This window comes from Pipra filicauda, unplaced genomic scaffold (assembly GCF_003945595.2).
Source record: "Pipra filicauda isolate LSUMZ 115617 unplaced genomic scaffold, ASM394559v2 scaffold88_size2543281_pilon, whole genome shotgun sequence".
Lineage (NCBI taxonomy): Eukaryota > Metazoa > Chordata > Aves > Passeriformes > Pipridae > Pipra > Pipra filicauda.
The window spans coordinates 629,904-642,385 of record NW_024105075.1 but is presented as its reverse complement, the minus strand read 5'-3'; positions in this window follow the sequence as shown (position 1 = coordinate 642,385).

Below are 12,482 nucleotides of genomic sequence, written 5' to 3'. Positions count from 1 at the left end.
GGCAAGGCGGCACAGATGGCAGATGTCAGCATCAGCAAAACTTCCTGAATCTCCTCTGATGTTCAGTTTCCAAAGGATGAGCTGCTGTTCAACGCTAAAGTTGAAGAGCTCTTTACTGTTTGTTATTTATGTGGTGGTGAGTGGGTCTGACTGCACTCATACTGTTTTTCAGTACACACATTTTTAAGTTTAATATAGTCCTATGTTGCATGGGTCTTTATATAATAAAGAAAATGGAGTCAGCTCTCTGATGAGATGGCAATCAAAGAGGTTTATTCAAACTCGGGCGCTCCTTCTTATCCCTTAAAACCATGTAACCTTGTGACCAATGGGGTTATCTGTTTCGGCACATGTCCCTTGGGCTTCTCTGCCCTTGGTGTGTCCCCCGCACCCTTGGACATGCCTCCTACAGTCCTACACTGGTGTAACTGCCTACTGGTGCTGACCCCAGTGGAAGGACACAGGAATTCACAATCATGCAAAAACTGTATTGAAATATAGAACTGAAAAGGCATAATGAGCAAGCTCGTTAAAGGTAAACACATGGGTTAAAATTAACAAGAAAAATTGTACAAAAAATGATATTTAAATCTACAAAAAAGATCAGTGTCTACCAGACCTTTGTGAGGGACCATCATCCCACATATGTCAGTAGAGAAATTCAAATGCAACAGGTGACTTTAATCCACATAACATGGCAAAACAATGCATACCAAGGAATTTGGCCACTGGCAGAGCCTTGCTATTAGCAGGAGACTAGTCATCCATGCGCGGATGATATCCATCAGCACCTGCAGTCTGTAAGCAGCTCTATTCATTATCCCCTTAATTCCTATTGGGTGTCCTTGCATGGGAGCTGTGTTTGCTGGGTTCATTCCCAACTGCAAATTGGTGAGCATAATGATATGTCCACACTGTGCTAAAACCAGCCTCTTGCCTTGCAGACTGTGCAAGGAGAGAGACTACACAGGCAGACAGTGTTAGTAATATGGTACCCAGCAATTTTGGAGGAAAGGTTGTCTGGCTTTCAGCTTTCCAAGAGTGCACTCCACCTCCAACCCACAGTAACTAGTCCAGCCTTTGCCAAACCTGCAAATCCTTCATATCACTGCAAAAGCACAACAACAAGTGTTGTCTGGGGCGGCATAAAGCTTCCACGGGTGGAAGAATTCAGAACCATAGGATCACAGAAGATGACGAGTTGGAAGGGACCCACAAGGATCATTGAGTCCAACCCTTAGCCCTGCACAGGACCATCCCCAAGAGTCACACCATGTGACTGACAGTATCATCCAGACACTTCTCAAACTGCCAGGCTTGATGCTGTGGCTACTTCCCTGAGGAGCCTGTTCCAGCATCCAACTACCCACTGGGTGAGGAACCTCTTTCTAACAATAACCTGAACCTTCCCTGACACAACTTCCCTTGGGTTCTGTCACTGGTCACCACAGAGAAGAGATCAGAGTCTGCCCCTCCTCTTCCTCTCATGAGGAAGTTCTAGACTGCAATGAGGTCTACCCTCAGTCTCCTCTTCTCCGGGCTGAACAGACCAAGTGACTTTAGATGCTCCTCATACGGCTTCCCCTCAAGGCCCTTCACCATCGTGGTTGCCCCCCTTTGGACACTCTCTAATAGCTTAATATCTTTCCTATATTGCAGTGCCCAAAACTGCATGCAATATTCAAGGTGAGGCCGCCACACCAGTGCAGAGCAGAGAGGGACAATCCCCTCCCTCGACTGGTTGGTGATGCTTTGCCTGATGCCCCCCAGGACACAGCTGGCCCTTCTGGCTGCCAGGGCACTGCTGATTCATAGTCAACTTGCCACAGACCAGGACCCCCAAGTCCCTTTCCATGGCACTGTTTCTCAGCATCTCATTCCCCCATCTGTCTGTACATTGGGGGTTGCTCCATCCCAGGAGCAGAATCCAGCACTTTCCTTTGTTGAATTCATAGGGCTGATGAGTGCCCAGTCCTCTGATTTGTCAAGGTCTCTCTGCAGGGCCTCCCTGCCTTCAAGGGAGTCGACAGCTCCTCCCAGTTTTGTGTCATCTGCAAACTTGCTTAGTATCCCTTCCGGTCCTGTGTCCAAGTCATTCATGAAGATGTTGAAGAGCACAGGGCCCAAGATGGAGCCCTGTAGAACCCCACTAGTGATGGGTCACCAGTCTGATGTTACCCCATTATTACTATTACCCTCTGTGTTCAACCCGTGAGCCAATTGCTCACCCACCACATGATGTGTTTATCCAGCTGTGTGCTGGACATTTTGTCTAGAAGGATACTGTGAGAGACACTATTGAAAGTTTTACTGAAATCCTGAAAGCCCTGCACAGGACCATCGGAGGAGAGAGAAAGAAGGTGTCAGGAGGCACCTCTCCAGTGCCTGTATTCCCTTTCAGCAACGTATGGCAGATAGAGTAAAGGCTCATATCTGAGGAGATTCCTGCCCATTGCAGCTCTGCTCTTGGAAGCTGCTGCATCTTTATTTTCCTACCTGTGAAACAAGGTACCTGTTATCTTCTACCCAGACCACTCCGAGCTTTGCTGATGAAAAGTACTTCATCGGGTGTTGTTTCCATGAAACGCTTTCTATCCATCATGACACAAAACATAATGTTCACGCGGATAATTTTTTTGCTGAGTCAGTTAGCCAGCCTTTGAACATATGTAATGCAAGATGCAGGCAATGTACTACCAAAGCTCAGAGCTTCGGTCCCTTAAAGGGATTTAGATTCACCATTTCAGCAAATGTAGCCCAGTTCATCCACTCCCTGTAAAGATTCACTCATTGTAAGTTTAAAAAACCCCGTAGTTTGTGATTTTCTTGCATATTTTTCTGTCTGAAGTAAAAAAAAAAAAAAAAGGTAACTAAAACTCTGTGTCAATATATTTTACCTTTATTTAACACACTTTATTTTAATTTTCTTCTTAGATATTCACTCTTTTTTTAAGAGAATTAGGAAGCATGTAGAGACCCTTGGAGACTGCTTTTTTTTCTCTCCTGAATTGGCATATGGTTCTTTTCTATTAATGTTTCACACCTCTGGCTGACATATAATCTGTTTGCTAAGAAAATAGGCTTTTATCGGTTTGTGAAAAGTTCCTTACAAAAAGAAAATCCAGTGTATTTTGATAGTTCGCAAAACATCTGGAACTTTTTCTTCTCTAAATTCATTAAGGCTTTGCTCTTCAAATGGACTGCAGGCATTAGCAGGCTCTGAAGGTGATGGGCAAGAGATGCAAGCGTGTGCTGTAACCAAAGAGTTTAGAAACCACAGTGATGTTGCTGAAATAACAGAGATAAAAGGGAAAGTAGTGCTAAACCACTAATGCGTCCAAAACCAGCTGGCTCGCAACAGGAATTTCCATTTCAGTTTTGAAGGGGCTTGGTGAGGTCTCACAGGCTAGAGCCAGTCCCCGCTGCTTTCCCTGACTGGTGGCATTTGCCCAAGAAACGTGGTTGGTTCGGGGGCACAAGGCGAAGAATGGAGGTCAGGAGACTGGTGAAAGGCTCAGGTGCCCTGGGGACTTGGCAGAGAGGGAAAAGAAAGCAGAATAATTTCAAAGGGAATGGGTTTCAGATCCAAAACTAGTACCATCTCATCATTTGTGGTGAAAGAAAAACAAATTCATTTTGATTTGGGGGGAAAAAAAAGGGTGTCAAAGCTTTTTCTTGATGAAACAATTATTGTGAAGTTATAAATTCAGAAATATTGCTTTTGAAAATGTCAAAGCAAAATATTTTGAGCTTTAAAAGCTTGGCAGCAATTTTTTATTCTAAGAAGTACCCTATGAGATGAGTATGCATGGGACATGGATTGTTATTTTGCTTATCTAGTGGCTAAAAGTTTTCTCTCTTTCCATCTTTGGGGGGTACTTACTGCTTTATAAGGGCATTTAGCATTCCAAAAGCTTTCTCAAAACCAGCTGCAGATTTCTCAACAGAGAAAGGAGCTTCCCTTCACAACTCCCTCACAATTTTTTAATGCCTAGGACAATGCACTGGTGACAAGTTTTATTTCTGCTCACATGGGGCATTGGCTAATGAGTAAATATTGCAACTTTAGAATCCATTTTAAAAATTCATTCAACATTTATGGCTCAAAATGAAATATCAGTTGCTAAACTTTATATGACAACATGGACCATACTGCAGACGTTTAGGTAAACATGCTATATATTTTCAAAAGCTTGCTATTTGTTAAAAATCAGGCACACAATCCAGTAACATAGGTTTAATGAGCTCCTTGATGTCTGAAAGGAGATTTAAATGAACTCCAGTTTAAATAAATGTATCTGACTGCATTTGCCAGTTGCAAGGAGAGGTACAGCAATTCTGCCGCATGGGAACCCACCACGCTCTCTGCATGCCAGCCCATCATGCTCACTGCATGCCTTAGCTCCCACTACAGTCCAGCAGGCTCTTCAAGAACCAGTTATTTTTTCTTACCTCATCGTTCACAGGGCTGAGCGTGACCTAGATCAGTGCAACCACATGACACTGCCGTCAGAGGGCTCCGGGTGCACTGTGACACACACATGGAAGAGACCTGTGGGAAGGTTTTTGTGGAACTAGTGTGCAGCAGCTCTGGCACCTGGTGCAAAAACCACTTATGTAGTCTCATGACCCCCTCTGGTTGTATTGTTTTACAACTGCAAATTATCAGACACGCTAACACTATGAAGCCCCATGTAGTGGGGTTTTTTTGCAAAGCCATTTTTTTGCCCAAAGCAGCCCTGTTTCTCCTGCAGAATTCCTGCATGCCAGCAAACTTTGACCCACCTGGAGGTACCACAGCTTGAGATGACATTCAGTTCTCTAACAGTGATGCTGTACTCCTCTACTAGAGATCCAGGGTAGCCCACAGATTTTCATCCCTGACTGGTGAGCAAATGTTACACAAGCCAGCACTGGTAAATTGATCTGCACCCTCCTATTGGTCACCATAATCACTCCAGGACACTCCATGGACTTGGAATCACCCTGATGACAATAGCCCCAAATCACAGTGGAAACATTCACACAATGGTACCAAGGTCCTTGTGCTGTCTGAACTGCCTGATCCATTGGGATGACAGCAAATTTTAAATTCTCAGAGTCATCACTTCAGTGGTTTTTGGGAGCTGAACATCTACTTTCAAAGGAAAATAACAGGATGCTTTGGCAACTAATGCAATTGGAAAACCATAAGGTAGAAAATTCTGTTTTGTTGCTACCAGAGATAACTGAAGCATATATTTACATATTTTTCCTGACTGATAAAAGCTCTAATCATTTCAGAGGAAGATAGGATGCATAATTATTACTAAAAATAAATGATTCCCTGTATTTGCTGCTCAGTGCACAGCTTTTGTGTAGTACTGCCCAAACACAGGTGACCTTCCATTGTATTATAACTTAATAGCTTTAATAGCTATTAATTTCTTACCTTCTCTTAATTTGAATCGGAAAATGGGGTTTATCAGTAAAAAATATGAAACAAATTGTTGCAAGCAAGCATAAATTGTCCCAAATCCCAAAGAGGTGTACATTTCCATGATGGCTACAAGATTCAGAAAGTTGTGGGACTTTGTTGCATGTGTCTTGGAAGGGAATTAATAATCTTCGTGTGCTTTATCCTAGTGATTGAAATAAATTGCTTGCTTAAATTGCTAAGCAAGATGACCCATCTGTTGGCCCATGCATGTTCAGATTCTCAGTGGGTTTATTATTCCAAATAATGACTGCCATATGCAACAGTAAACAGTTCTTTTAGAATTGACTGAAAGATTCTGTGCTACTTTTGAAAGCAATTTACAGAAATAGTTCATGTTCCCCCCCAGAACCTGCCATTCAACCAAACTTTTAGAAAGCAATTCTGAGTGGATTACCCTGACAGATCTATTGCACTGCTTTTCTGCGAAGGCAGAGACAAAACTATAGCAGAAGCCTGGATTGGATCAGATTTATTCTTCATGAATGGAGAAGACTGAAAATTATGAATTATACAGCTCTGCAGCCCCAAGTTGCACCGGGCATGTCCCAGTTTATTTGTTTATTTGCATTTCCAAAGCAACTATCATAAAATCAAGTTGTGAGAGTGATCAATATGTTTAAGCATTTATTACAGAATATATCTAAGCTGACAGCAGCCACCGTAAAACTCCCCAAGCCAAAGAAAGAAAAAGATTCTCCCAATCCAAACTCACCTGTTTTAGAAAATGCCTGAATGACTAGGCAAACTCTATAGTGCTCCTTCATGGTCAACACACTCTGCCTGTCAGACCTGGCAAGGTGGAGTATACCAGGGGCAAGTGCTTTCCCTGAGCATGTTGTCCCTGGCACCCCCAAGACCACAAATCAGAAGACCTCCAGCATGAGTATCACTGTGGTAGAATGGAGCAGAAGGCAAGGGTAATGGCAGGACCTGAGTCATCACAGAGACATGCCACTTGCTGTCAGCATGCCCAGAATGAAAATGATCATGGCACAGGGAAATTTGTCTAGAGAGGGGAGTGGTTTCCTTGCTGACAAATTAATGAGTGCATCTAGAGATGAACATCAGCCTATGAAGGAGATCAATACCTTCAGGTTATTCCCTGGGCAGTTTCTTCTTGCCTCAGTCATGTGTAAGCTCCCTGTTCAAGTTAAAGCTGGCAGAGCCAAAGCATGGAGCAATCACAGTGCAAAAAGGCCATCTGTTCTCAGGAAAGGAGGTAGTGGAGGGGGGAAGCCCCCAATTGACCACCATACTGGTGTGCAGGTGCCCACAGCTCACGGCACGCGATGTAACTAAACAAAACCAGACTTACCATCAAACACTGGGTGTGCCTTTACAGGTTAGAGGATGTGCCTGTGTGTTGGATTTGATCACCTCCCTTTGTTTTACTGTTCCTTATCACTGATTTTCTGTTAAATCTCACTGGTTCCCATCCTCTAACCTTTCCCTGTTAGGGAAGGGCTGAAAGCCAGACTTTTACAAACAGACCTCATATACATCTACTTAATAAATAAATAAATGGCAAGGCTCCTTTTCATAACTTCCTTTGCCTCTAATTTAGACCATCCACATTTCATCCCCAGGCTGAACACACATTCAATTCATACAAGGCCCATAAACCATAAGACCACAGAGCATCCATGATTTGTTCATGATGTTAATAGTGACTCACCATGGCCAGATTACAGATGTTAAATTGCTGATGGATGGCCCACATCCAGCACGTGGTATTCAGCTGAGGTATTAATCATGTGTGGAAAGATCTTTCTTTTTTCTTTTGGTCCCTGTGAATAATGAAACCTCTAATACAGTATATTGTACTTTACAAGCTTACTGAAATGAACTCCTTCCTAAAAAGAGAAAAGGATAACACTATTAAAGCAGCTGAATGCTGTACATGACATGATGACATATTAGGACTTTCTGGATAGCTAAATGAACACACTTTCTTCTGTTCATTTAAGCCAGCGATGTGGGCCTTTCTTTAAAAAGCTCTTTCCCATGAAGGGAAGTTTGCTTGTTTCCCTCTTTCTTTGTTGGAAACAGCTAACTTATTGAGTGCAATACTGGCTTGATACAAAACTGTCCATTAAGAATGCAAAAGCAAAGTGTATAAAGGAGCAAGAAAGAAAGAATAAGGGCAGATTTGGGTAGGAAATAACTCATCTGGAGTTGGATATAATGTTTTCCCTTGGAATGCTGGCAGAGGTCTACCTTCTTCTGAGGTAATAAGTGAGAATCAAGCGTAGGAATCTCCCACACCATTTCTTGAGGTCCCTTTTTCTTTTTTTTTCTCTTCTGACATGAGTATTTTCATTGGCAAAAGCATAACAAGTTGTACAGGGCAGTATACTTTACTGCCTGTGATAAGAATGCCTATTATCATTGTATTTTTTAATTTTTTCTTCTGGTTTAATGAAGATATTTAAGAATTCAGACACCTTGATGCAGAAAATCACTATGTACTGGGTCTCCAGAAATGGTCATATGCTTCAAGAGAAAATTAAAAACTCCAAAACCAAAGTGGCTCATTCCTCTTAAGGCTCTTCTTAAGGTGTGAACCAAGACAATAATGAATCAAAAATAAATTTGTAAGAGTAAGGAAATAACCAAGGGAAAGGACTGACAGTTTCTTCCTGAAAGAGTGAATAAATACAATAAGGTTCTTCTTATGAGGCACTGCAGCCATATATGAAGCAAGGATAACAGTAATTCAAAAAAAATTAGAGCCTTGGAAATATTTTCCCATGCTGCTGAAAATTCCGCCATTAATACAAACCATACAATACACTATGCTGTTCTCCTCAATACGACAAAAGCAGATGGTTTTGATATGGCCATGACTGTCCCTTCAGAAGGCAAATTCAGAAGTGAAGTGATGGCTTACTGGATCATTCAGCTTCAAGGCTGATGGAGACTTCTGGTAATGGTATTACGGATAAGTAGGGACAGTCCCTGGGCAGTCAGACCTAGCAGAAATGACATCCTGATGTCTGTAAATGCTGAGGGAACAAAACACCTGGGAGAATATTTGACCTCAAGGCTGCTGCTGTTTTGGAAGATGCGGGTTTACTTTTGCAAGGAAGGAAGTAATATAGGTGTATGTGGACCAGCTGAAGAGATACTGCAAATCTCTCCTCATGGCCATGGCCAGCTATAAATACTTCTGCACTCTGTATACCATAGCATGAGATGACAACTGATATGTTCAGACAGGGATGTCAAGAGGGGGATGGGTACTGGAAACTCCATTTCAGGCACCAAGACAATTTTCTTGAGAAAGGAAATCTGAAACCGGCAGAGGATGGAATGCACTTCATGCAGAGGCACTGCTGTAGGCTTTGGCCTGCACACCTCTCACACCCACTTCAGTCCTCAAGACACCATTTAGAGGGGGCTTAAACAGGGAACAAACTGTCTTGGGGTCAACATCACCCTAGTTTAATTAATCACTACTGCATTAGAAGAAGTAACTAGGGAAATATAATGATAGTTGGGTCGTACAAAGCAGCTGTAAAGTTTCTTAGCAACTTTAAGAATGACCCTTCAACCTTTTCTCATTACTCATATGATTAATGCTCATCCATGTGAATAGTCTCATTGATTTAACTCACACTACGTTCGTGTGTAAGGACTTCAGAATCAGAAATATAGAATTATACTCTTCCCCAGTTATTTCAAATCCAGATTTAGTTAAATGCAGTGATTGATTCAATAGACCTTGCCCCACAGAGAAGGGCAATAGAGGAACTACTCTGTAACTAGGGGTTCCACTTTAACTAAAAGGACAGTATCAACAACCATAGTGTAATCTGTCTTTCTAGTCCCACCTGTATCAGTGTTGTTTAAACTTATTTTTAAGTTGGATGTTCATAAGTAACCTTTAAAAGCAGTCTCCACTTTAATTCAACATGTGAAAATTCAAGAAGAGCAAAAAAACTGGGCAAAATATCAAAGACATTGAAAGAATAATAGAATGTCTTGCTAAAGTATCAATTAAAAAGTAACTTTGCCCAAATATATTTAGTTGCATATTTTCATATTCCATATTTTGAAATATATTTCAGTTTTTCACAAGTCCAGTAAGTACTTTTGGATGGTAAAGTGCTTATTTTTCACTGGAACACCAATATAATACTATTCCACTCAGTGTGGTCTATATTTTTGACATATGCAACAAGCCTAGATAACTTTCTCAGTATCATTACTCACTGTGAATCTTTAGCCCACCTCTTGTTCTGTCCCTAAGTAGCTTTCATCTATCTTCTTCAACAATTTTTCTTCAACTCCTTATGAATCACTTTTCTGCTGTCTTAGAGAAAATCCCCTCTATTATGATGAGCTGCTTCTCTGAATGGGGGAGGAAAGCTAGGAGAATACCGTTCTTGTGGTGATGACTTCATACAGGTTTTCATCATGGAATCATCACAGGTATCACAACCCATATTCCAATTAAAACTGTAGGGTATCTTTTAAGTGACATATACTGGGGAACTTCCATTGAATGCTCCAGCATGTGCCTGCTATTAACACCTCTCCATCAGGTTTGCATTACATATATGAATCACACCTTTGCAGCTAAAACTTGTCTCTGTTCTAAGCAGAGTGCTAGACAGACCCAATCTGGCAATGGTAGCAAGTGATTTATGGTCCACTTAAGGTAACGTTTCAGCTTCCGTAAATAAGGACATGAACTTCTTTACACCACCAAGCTAAGCCATGGCCTTATTCTCTGTCCATATACTAACACTCAATTTTAGGCAGCATGTGGTATTTTTTTCTTTGCTGCTGTATTAGGAAAGTTCTTCATCTCCAGGTTTACAACACAAGCAGAAGAAAACTAACCAAATAAACACAGTAGGAGCAGCTGTGGATAAACTCCTTTCATATTTACCAGTATCATATCTCAACTCTGGATCTTTTCATTACCTCCTCCATTTCTCAAATTCAGCTAATGTCTATTCCCATGAACAACTTTCCCATTGCTTGGGGCCTTCATGTCAATCCCTTTCTGTACCAAAAGAGCACAAATACTTGTGACAGCATCAGTCCTACCACAATCACATACTTTGTTGGGTTAATTTCGCTTCCAGGTACATTTATTCTCTGGTGCAGCATTGTTAATATTTATTACTTAAATTTATCCCACCATTTCTAGTCTTCTTCTAGTTTGTCCCAGACAAAAATATCACCTCTGTAAAATACTCTTGCTCTGTGTCATTAAAATACGTTGTATTCTCAGCAGAGCACCTTGACCACCCCAAAAGCCCTTCACGGAAATTGTGTTTCCCAAAGGATGTGTTAAATTTGCATAAACAAATGTTCTCAGTTTTAATGGAATGTGTGATCATGGAACTGTGTCTTTCAAAAAGAAATGATGTAATTAAAGAGTGAAATAGTGGGTCAGTGAGGTATATAGCACCCATATGGAAAGGTCTCAGCACTCAGCTCAGAAGTCTCACCACACTGCTTCAGTGTAACAACACACCCACTGTGCCATTGTCTCTTCTCCGCTGCTTTCCGGTGTCCAAAAAGTCCAACTGTTTGAAGGCACAATCACAATGTCACACACTTCCCAGCACCACACTCTTCCAGCACATCCAAGACTGCTTTACAGAACTGTCCTTTTGGTGTCTCTTAGCACCCCAGACACTCACTTTACTGCAATTCAGAGGTTCATTTACTCAAAGCAAAACAATAACAGTGATCTGTTCTGACAGAAGGACTTTCTACTTCCTCCTTTCCACAAAACTAGCAATAAATAAAGGCAAAATTTGACATTTTCAATTTGCATGTTAAACTTTTCTCCCAGCTCCTACTGACTTGGAGCAGCTTGGAGCAGAGCCAGACAGATGTGAGGATGTAGTTCATCTGGGAAGGGAAACTAAAGTATAATTTGGCAATTCTTCTGGGAGGAAAAGGCATGCCAAAGGGAGCCAAGCCTCTGAAGTAAAACATACATCGCTCACCTCCTCTCCCACTCTTCCAGCAGTAAAGTGACATACCTTTGTTAATATTTATTGCCACTGACCAATGTACAATAGTTTATAGAAATTACTGGCAGCAGAAGAAAGGAGGTGAGTAAGGAGGGGATGGGCAGGAGGGATGGGTGAAGATGAATAAGCTATTTCAATCAGCGATGATAGTGGGTTTGGCTAACCACTCTGAAAAGCTGCTATGACCAAAGAAGCAGAAATTTCACTGTGAATGGGCTCTGAGCTGAAGGTTTCCCGTGCAAGGAAGTCCTAATTACAAATTAACCAGGTTAACTCACTATAAGATGAACACTGTCAAGTTTGCTTTCTACCAGATGCACAAAGCAACTTCCAGAACAAAAAGCAAAAAATTGACCAGCAACCAACCCTGCTTCCCAGCTATCAGGGTGAAGGCAGCTCAGAGCTGTCTGCATATGGTGCAGCTGGGTCCCCAGTGCAGGAGCAGAACAGCTGTGGAAGGACTTAACGGGGGCAATGAAACCTATCCAGAAGCAGTGCAAGGCATAGTCAAGAGTTTTCAGTCTTCACCAGCCAGTGATGGAGTTTAAAAGGCAGAAGAAACACTTGACTATAGCTTACATATTTCACTCTCCAGTGAAGTCAGTGACAGGTCCCCTCCCATTAGATGAACACTGGATTTATCAGGAGCAGACATCTGTGGCCACTGTCTACTGGGACCACCCATCATCAGCAGAAAATGCCTCCGTGCGCTCAATGAATATGAAAAGGTCGAGGGTCACTTGCTCCTACCAGTTGACTAAAACTACCTCCATACAGCCTAAATGAAAGGTCATTTTAAGATACTGTGCAATTCACTGGCAGGGCACAGCTCAGGACAGGACAAAGGCAGCAGAAGGAGCCAGTCTCATTCCAGCCTTGCTCCGACTTCAGAAGTTATCACATTCCCTACCATAACAATATAAACCATAAGCCTCTTATCAGTCACACATTGTATTAGTCAGAAATGCAAGCACAGATATTTTCCCCTTTCCAAAAATAGCTTT